At 40.6% G+C, this 9,562-nt stretch overlaps 1 pseudogene; it reads left to right on the forward strand.

Annotated features, from left to right (window-relative positions):
* The first annotated feature begins 5,081 nt into the window (after positions 1 to 5,081).
* On the forward strand, positions 5,082 to 6,621 carry LOC145495077 (uncharacterized; annotated as a pseudogene).
* The last annotated feature ends 2,941 nt before the right edge of the window (positions 6,622 to 9,562 follow it).

A 9,562-nucleotide genomic window follows, 5' to 3' on the forward strand; every position in this document is an offset into this window, starting at 1 on the left:
TTTTGTATATATTGTTGATTTCTAATCAGATGTCTACTTAAAGATTATCGAAATCAGTGAATAAGTCAAACGTACTTACCCGCCGTGAGGGTCGCCATCTTGAATTTCCCCATAATGCATTGCAACATTTGAAATAATCCATAACTTACTATATCATAGCTTTTAAAGAGGTAAATTGAAATTTGGTTCTTAAAAAATGATTTGTGTTCTTTCTTGCTGTATTTATGTGTGAAGACTATTTTTGATCCAGCTTAATATTTTTAATATGACTTTTGAAAACAAGCCTCGTTTTCATGCAAAAGCGAATTTTGGTGATATTTCAGCCAATAAAATATACAACAAAGCTACTCTTTAGGGGTTGCTATCATAACATCTTGTAATCACCCCCAACTTAGCTTCAAATTTGTCACACTCTCAGCTGGTCCCTCTGAGTGGTACATCTGAGAGGGTCTGGCCCATGGACTATAACCTTTGTTATACAGACATGGACCTGTAGATAGTTATGCCTAAAAACCCGTTAATGCAGGATAACGGAAAACAATATAATTTATATAACTTAGCTTCAGAGACGTCTGAAAACCTCTTTCATAACTCATACAGCCGTGGTCAAAACATCATGGGACAGTTATGAAAATTAAAAGAGAAAATGCACTTCGTTAAATAAACTCTGAATCCACCTCTTAAAAACAGGTTGGCAATGTTGTTAAATAAACCATTTCTATTGCTCCCTCCCTTCCCCAAGCAATGTTGAATCTATCGAAAATGACTTGAATGCCTGAAATCAACATTGCCTCGGGGGGGGGGGGGGGAGGGGGAGGGGGAAATTACGTCATTTTTCTGGGTTATTGCCTTTATGTCCCAAGAGTTCTGGCCAGGGTTGTAGCATCCCGCCCCAAATGTGACCATTGCGGGATGACAATATTTTAAGATTGCAAGATAGATCTTACTCCTATCTTTGTTTAAAAAAAATATTCAAAAACATATTGTTTCTACGGGAAGTTATGGACAAAATTGTGTCTTCTTCGCTGATTGCCTTTAATGGAATGTTGACAAGTCATTTGACAATCTGTCAACACATCATTATTATGTTACATACCATCCTTGTTTCGACACGCAATTTCGTCCTGGCCAAACAACGCAACAATATTTTCGAGCTGTTTTCATGTCTGCCAGAAAAAGCGAAAGCGATCGAGCTGCCCTTTTGTACCAAAGGGATCCGTAAAAAGAAAACAATGAAATTTTTTGACAAGGATTGGGCTGACAAACTTGCCGCTAGCGACAGAGGGTCCTGTCATAAGCAGCACGAGTTCGAGGAAGGACAGGATTTGGAGGCGTTATCCTTCTGAGACCAACTTTGACAAACAACGTAATTATTTCCTCGGATTATGCGTCTCGTAGTCCATCGAGTATAGACGTGTACAAGACGGATTTGAATGACGCACTACCAAACATAGTTTGACTAGATACATAATATGTCTGCTGGTGCCTGTATTTATCCTAGTCGAACTAAGTGTCTCCAGTATGAAAACAAGGATCATCGCAAAGGTTGTGAGACACTCAAAAACAAATATATCCCGCACCGGAAGTCGTGCCTGGCAATTGTGCGCGGTAATTTTGTGGATGTATTCGTCAGTGCTGATCATATGGACCCGGAAGCAATTTGTATTGTTTCCTATCCAGTTTATTACCATTCTTACCCAGCTGCTCGCATCTCAGAAAGCATGACTTCCTTAGGATTTTCACTGGAGTCAGTGGTTCTTGCTTTGTTCCCTGCCTTGCGTGTCGGCGTCGCGTCTTATTCTTCGTCGTTTTCTTTTCTTTCCGGTTACCTTTGTCCTCGTTTTTCGTTTGTTTAGGCATTGCTAACGCTGGTTTGGCCTATTCATAATACAATTTACCAGTCAGAGGAATGAAAACTCCGGAAAATGGGATGAAACACTTCCAATTCTACAGTAACAACTTACCTTCGGAGCGAGCGACCCAACAGCGACACCTGGTAGACTGACACCTTGTCTGGTCAGCATTTGAGCGCTATTGTTATGGAGTAAGTTGAGCCGTTGGCTTGAAAACCGCAGGTAATTACTTTCACGCCTTGTTGTTTTAATCTCATTCAACCGGAAGAACTTCTCTGAAACTGTTTCGCTCTTTTTCTCGAAACTATATTTTCAAGAAATTGAGCGCACGTTTTAAGTTCGCGTGCATCGAGTTTACAACCGTTTTAGCTCAAATTTGGCGAGAATGTTCCTATATAATGTGGCTCGAAAACCATGTTGGCGTTTTTGGTGTTTCTTGTTCGTTATAGAGTTATAAACAAATGAACGAACAGGAGGGATATTTTTTCGAACCTCGAAGTTAAACCGGGTGTAAAAAACAAACCAGGCAAGATGACAAAATTCGCCGACACGGTTTTTGAGACAAAGGTGTTAAGAACTCGGCGCAATTTTTGTCTCCTCTAGATCACTTCCGACTGCACAGGAACTGAATATTGCAAGCCATGTACTTTTGCAAAACGATCGCTATACTTTCAAGGCATTTACCTTTTTCTTTCAATAAATATGGTATGGTAATTACCATTTCTTAAGCTTTCAGAAAATATATAGCTTGTCAGGTTTTAATTTATCGTCTCGCCTTAAAACGTTGCTAACGCAAAGCGGTCATTTGGGGTGGGATGCTACCTTAAACTTAGCTCTCAAGCTGAGCGTATGTCCACGTTAAATAAAGCATTCATTCATGCAGTCATTCAAACGGTACAAGCCACTATAAAACGGCCTTAGATGGCGGATGTTCGAAACCCCTGGGGCGGGGGTCTCCTATATGAAAAGGTCAGGGATGCTCGTCGTCTCGGGTACAAATCATGGATTCTGGCCTCACTTAGGGTGTTGACGACGAAACGTCACCACATTAACTATTAAAGTATCCTTTAGGTTGCACTTGATTAAAAAAGAAAATGGTCTCATTTAATTTCTGTTTTTAGGTTTGATTTCCGCTGATCTCTCGAGTACGCGAGTCAGGTCTGCAAGCGCGCGCAGGATCCCTTTTTAAACAGTGGCTAGTAGTCGAACCGACTACTCAGTTGATCAACATTGTTGTTCTGGCTACCAAGCCTTTTTCCTACTAAGTGTAATTCTCTTAAGGTATAAGTAAACAAGGACCATGGACATGTTCGTGGACCAGTTCCAAAAAGCGAAAAGAGCGAAGAACAAATACAAACCCATCAATGAGCGAAGAAGCGAAAGTTGGCCTGGGCAGCGTCAGATAAAAGATCGTACTATCTGAAGTGGTCTGAAGATTCTGACTCCGAGTAGGATGAAGCTATAGCTATCCGGTCACGTGGGCATTAAGTCAACAGAAGAGAAAGGTTTTGTATTAAAAATTTGGGAACTTGACAGCAACTGACTGTGATGTTGACGATGACTCTTCTGGTGAGTCCGATACCGACGGGTCGTCCGACTCATTGAATATCATCCTTACACAGTTTCTCTGTCGCGCTTTGGTTTGTTTTGGTTTTTTTATCATTATTATTTCTAGCGTTCGTATCCTTCTTCGTCTTCTCCCCGCTTTGAGCACAATTCCAAACAGGAGTAAACTTTCCAAGCTCTGATTGGCTCAGTTATCTGAGAACACAGTGTTAACGCAGTTTTTGAGAGGAGTTTGCTCGCGAGGCAAGAGATTTCTCTTAGCGCTGTTTTCTAGAATCAATTTTTTCGCCTAAATAAAACACTTTAAAAAGCTATAACTCAAAGGGAATTTGTCAGATTGCCCTAAAATCTAGACGGTAGCTAGTTTAACATATAAACAACAAAAAGATGATTTGTCTGAGAATTGCTTATTTGGAAACCTTTTTCCTTAGAGAGTATTTTTTGCACGATTACTCTACATTTGTTTTATCTATTTCGATTTTCACGCAATTGAATATGGCAAAAGGGAGACACGTTTTTTTAAGGCTTTGGGCCCGGAAACTGAGGAACAAATTAAAGTGGCGAAAAGCAAAATTCGCTTTGACTTGTAGCTTTTAAAAGCTGATTCGGCCGATCGCATTTAGTTTTCGTGAAAAATTCGGCAATTCTTTTATTTCAAAATTTCTGGTATAATTCACGATAGCCAGCTCTATAAGCGTTAATTTGATGAAGAGGTTTAGGTATGTACAGTTTAAACCGGACGCGCTAACTCGTTGGAAACGAGACACTTCTGAAGGTATACGGTAACCTTAATACGTCTCGAGGTTTTTAAATAAGTGACAGATGTCCCTGCTAAACCCTGAATGAACGGCAAATGTTAGAAATTGCAGACAGACGCTGCCAGCCCAAACAACAAAAAGGGAGTTTAAGCAACTACGACAGCAACGTCAGGGACAACATTAATTGATAAGCGACTGTACATTCGACTTAAAAATCTCGCAAGAATTTAGATTCATTCAGTTTATCTATCACTGGTGCCCATGGTACAGTGATAGACAAACATGCAGGTTGCATGGTGCCCAGTTCTTCCGCAGATGTTACTCGCGCGTTTTATAGATATTTTCGTGGAAGATTTGCTTATGTTTTGTTTGCAAGGCGAAGGGAAACTTCCAAGCTGTGGGGATGTTTATGATATTTCAATATCAAAGAAGACAAAGAAACAAGGAGCTTCGGCGCTGGCTATGTTTTAATACCGGTTTTGATAAGTGACAGACGACCCCTACCAAGCGATTAAAAATGAATGAACGACACATGTTCGAAATTGCACACAGACGATCCCCACCCAAACAAGAAAAGGGAGTTTAAGCAACGACGACAGCAACACCAGGGACAATGTCGATTAAAATTAAAACTTTATATTCAACCTACGAATCTTGCAAGAATGTAGATTCATTCAGTTTGTCTATCACTGTCAGATCTATCCCAAACTGAATTTGTAAGACAGCGTCAAAACTAAAAAAAAAAAAAAAAGAAAGAAAAACCAAAAATCGGCCCTCGTAATTTACGTCCGCTAGAATACTCAGAATGTGGTAATTTCACGATTTTGTTTTGTAGAGAATGGCAAAGAATAAACAAAGAATTAGAACGCACGAACACAGCCATTGTACTCGTTGCCATTGCCGTTGTGGTCTGCTTAAACTCCCTAAAACCGAATGAAAGGCAGAGGAATAAACAGTCAAACCAGCACAAAGGAAACGAAAGCCCAGCCACACGAAAAAACGGCTGAGAATGTAAAACTGAAAACATCTGTGCCGTTAAACCTTTTATGCAAATCAAAACGTATAAAAGGACTTTTCATCACATTTCCCGCCTTTTCGTCTCAGGTAGTTTCGAGAAAGTCGCTTGGGCTGTCCATTCATCGCCAACAGGATTTGCTATTTGACACTCGCACACAGTGATATTCATTCTCTTTATGGAGATTTCCTCCTTTTTGTTTGTTTAATTCATTCGGTTTGGTGAAATGCTCATTGGTAAATTTCTTTAAAGTGCCCCTGAGACGAAAATCAATACTTTTCTTTCGCGCATGTTTCCTCATAGAATATCTATTTATGTTAAGTAGTAACTATATTTGCCAAAAAACACGAACATCAAACCTTCTATCCTCAAAATTTTCGGCTCTAAAAGTCGCCTTAAAGGCGTCCGCCATTACGAAAACTCGTTCCAGATGAGCACGCAATTTTCCAGCGGACTCGTTGGTTGTGACGTCAAAGGCTTCACGTTCATTTGCAATCAATCGGTCGCTGTCTTAGCTGCTTTTGTATCGCTGTTGTTGTCTGTTTTGTGGTGTTTTTGTGAAATGGCTTGTGTCTCCAGAGACGAAATTTCGGATCATTCCTTTGAAAGTACTGAGGAACAGTCTTCCGAAGCCTCCGAGGATAGCTTCCATTCAACAATTGATGACTTTTTGCCGTACGATGAAAACTTGAAGCCGATGGCAAACGAACAAGAAGCAGCCGCTTATGTCGAGCAAGTTGCCCGGGAAGAAGAGGAAGAGGAGATTCTTTGGAGCAGGTTTTCCGGGGAAGAGGGGGTAGAAAGTTGGTCTGTATTACTATTTGTTATATTTTTGACGCTGATAGACGGAAATCTTACTCATGTACCGTTCATTTAATTTTATAGAAGAAAGTGCTTACTCGGTGATTTTATGCAGAAATTAATTTGCTCATAACGCTTGGGCTGCACATGGCTGTATATATTCAAGCGGTATAAACGGATCTTTTTCGAACCATCACTCTAAATTTTTCCTGCCTCTGTTTTAGGTGCAAATGTTCAAATTGTTCGCTAGAGTTTGTGGTGAAGCACGAGGAGTGTAGATGCTGCATGGAAGTGATCAGATGTGTTGAAAGGATGGAGGAGTTAGAGAGGGAAGGCGACTGCATTACTTCGCATCCCGGCTTCTCTGATGTTTGTTTGAATCACTGGGTGCTACACACTGCGGGCAAAGGCCTACACGACCATGTTGGCTCAGGGCGACACTGTTGAGCTCGAGTAAGTTCTGTCTCAAACTAATATTAAAAGTTTATTATCTGTAGCGTCAAACCTTCTTATCTAAAATTCACACTGAAGCTGTTAGTTAATCCAGTACTTCCTACACTATCATCGTAACGATTCATATAGTACAGTGGAATCCCGATTTCTCAAACCTTTGATTGAAACTCCCGATAACCTGAGCCAAAAATCGTTTCACATCCCTCGGTCTTTAATCTCTAATTTCTCGCACAATTATTTTCGTTTTCCTGGCCTAATAGGTTCGAGAAATCGGGATTCCACTGTATATACATGTACTTTGTCCTTGAAGATACTACAGTTGGCATTGTTGTGAAATTCGCTCTGCTGTTGATCAAGTAAACATGCATAAAAAAACATGAATAAACATTCATTAACATATTAAAACCTGCATAAATGGTAATACATTAACCATATAATATCAAAGTTTGTGTTGATTTATTCCATTTGCATGTTCCCACTTCCAATTCTTGGCTTCTATTTCCACAGATTCCTCCGGTCTGTTGCCTACAGGCAATTCCTTCGACTTGTGTGGGAGTATGTTGGGGCATCAAATCGTGTTCCACTTCCCTGTTGTGTATACAACAGTATTCGAAAAACATTTCCAACTGAAACTGAGGGCTATCAGGGATATGAGGAAGAGAATTAATTTATAAGAAAATTAACTTTTATTAAGATGGGTAAGAAGGTAGATAGGTGGGTGGGTACTTAGGTAGGCAGGCAGGCAGGCAGGCAGGCAGGCAGGCAGGCAGGCAGGCAGGCGGGCGGGCGGGCGGGCGGGCGGGCGGGCGGGCGGGCGGGCGGGCGGGCGGGCGGGCGGGCGGGCGGGCGGGCGGGCGGGCGGGCGGGCGGGCAGGCGGGCGGGCAGGCAGGCAGGCAGGCAGGCAGGCAAGGTACAGATAGGTAAATTGGTAGGAAGGTGGGACATTTATTGACTACACCTTATAACTGATTGGGAGTAAAATAATGCACTGTTGCACTTGTACTGCTGGGTTGGCCCTTTTTGTGTCCTCTCCTTGGATTGCCACACTTTCTGCACATAGGGGTCCTCCTTCTGCCAGCAACTGTGGTCTGTTGTGTCAAAGCTTGAAGCTCTGCACCTGTTTAAAAGGAAAGCACACCCCACTAAGGAACTCATCATGTAATGGAGATTCAGTGCATCCATACATGGTAAAATGGAGCAGTTGCAGCAATACATATGGTTAAGATTACTCACTTAAAACATCTTACTGTTGATGTGTGTTTTTTTTTTTGGAAATTTGGCCAATGAAATGCCTGGTGAACACATCATTCAGACATTAAGGTCAAGTTGCTGCTGAGCACTAAGACCTTTCAATTAGATCATTTGAACAGTTATTTTTAACAAGATAATTTTTTAATACTATTGCATAGTTTTATTATGATGTTATAATTCGGAGGGCCACGGGTTTGTTAGGCCCTTGTTAGCTATTTAGCATCACCCTCGTAAAATAACGATTTCACTTCAAATGTGTTATTCCAACTCAAAGTTTATAACACAGTACGTTCGGGTGATCATGCTTTGGGTGGGAAGAGGGGGATGTTGGAGGTTCTCCTATTTGCATGCTTATTTGCAAAATCAAATTTTCAAATACCAGAACAGGTTGGAGGGCATAAAACTGTTTCCTTTGCTTTTCTTTGTTTGTATTTGTTTTTTGCTGTTTCTTTGTCTTCCTTTTCTAGCAGCATGGTGTGTAGAGCCTCTGGTTCCTCTTCTGCCAGTTCCTTCCTTATACCTTTTAGCACTTTCCTTGGTGTTGTGGTCAATGTTTCATACAGTTCAGCAACATAGTCTGACAAAAACAGAAAATGAGGTAAAAGTGCAATTAAGAGTTTAAAATATCAGATATGGCATTCCCGATGCAATTTATTTTATTTCGGAGTCCTTTGCCATAGTTTTGGACCACTATTACTTCTCGGACTGTCGCCTCTCCCTGTTTGTATTTAGGGTAGGTCACCTTCAGCCTTGGATTTGCATGAGCGTCAACTTTCGTCTCCTTCTTCAGGTTATAGTTAAAGTGGATGGCTGCTAAAATAGTACTACAATTAAAAATAATTAAAAAAAAGGTCATTTATTTTGGATTGCAGGAAATAATACTTTTTTGTATGACGTGTAAAGCATTTCTCTTGTTTTGCAAATATGATAGCCATCATTGGAGCTAGTTAATTTGCCCATAATTTTCCAGGAGTGATAATTAATATATAATCTACATGAGAAAATCAAGTGAAATGTGTAAAAGTAAAGAAAGAAAAGAGTATCTTTTTATAAACTGTGCTGTCTGAGCTGCACTAGCTGTCACTCACCGGCACAACATCCCAAGTAGGAGTAGGCCAGCATCTTCGGGGCAAACTGGTTTACAACAGAGTGGTATCCCTCTAAGCAGCTGGTCTGTGTCACAGGGGATGCTTGCTTGATACCCTTTAATAGCGAGTTCTGAGTAAGGGCTTCAACCAACTTCTCGTAGGCAATGGCCCCTGAGAAAAATAGTATTTTCAGACATTTGGCGAGTATTGACTTCATACATTGTATCTATGCTGAAATGCTACATGAGCCAGAATAGAAAATACAAATACCTTTTGTCAACCAAACACGTGACGTAATAATTAGACCGTGAGCACACTTATTAAAGAGCTGGTTTGGCAAATCTTTGTGTTGGTTTATGATGTGATACAGGAAGGCCTTGAATTTAGCTAGTATCACATCTCCAAGCTTTGGTGTTGTAGAGGTTACTGACCAATAGAAATGCCTCACACAAGTCTGCTTCCACCTTGCAATAACCTCGCAGCCCTTTTCCTTACTTAGCTTTGTTAAGACCTTTTGAATTTCTGGCATGAAAAAGAGAAAAGCATTGTGAAAATCAATGTACAAAGGGAAAAAAATTACAATCACTAATAAAAATGATATTATTACTCAACCTTAATGAAAAATGCATAATTTCATTATTTACTTTTGCCAATGTGCCATAGGTCAAAGAAGTGGTCAATGACTGGCTTTTGTAGTTCTCTGCATCTCTTGGGACATTCCTTTCTCATCCACTTTGCAATTGTCTGGTGGCGGTCAGAAATGAATGACTTGATTA

The sequence above is a fragment of the Orbicella franksi genome, chromosome 8 (assembly GCF_964199315.1).
Source record: "Orbicella franksi chromosome 8, jaOrbFran1.1, whole genome shotgun sequence".
NCBI classification, from domain to species: Eukaryota; Metazoa; Cnidaria; class Anthozoa; order Scleractinia; family Merulinidae; genus Orbicella; species Orbicella franksi.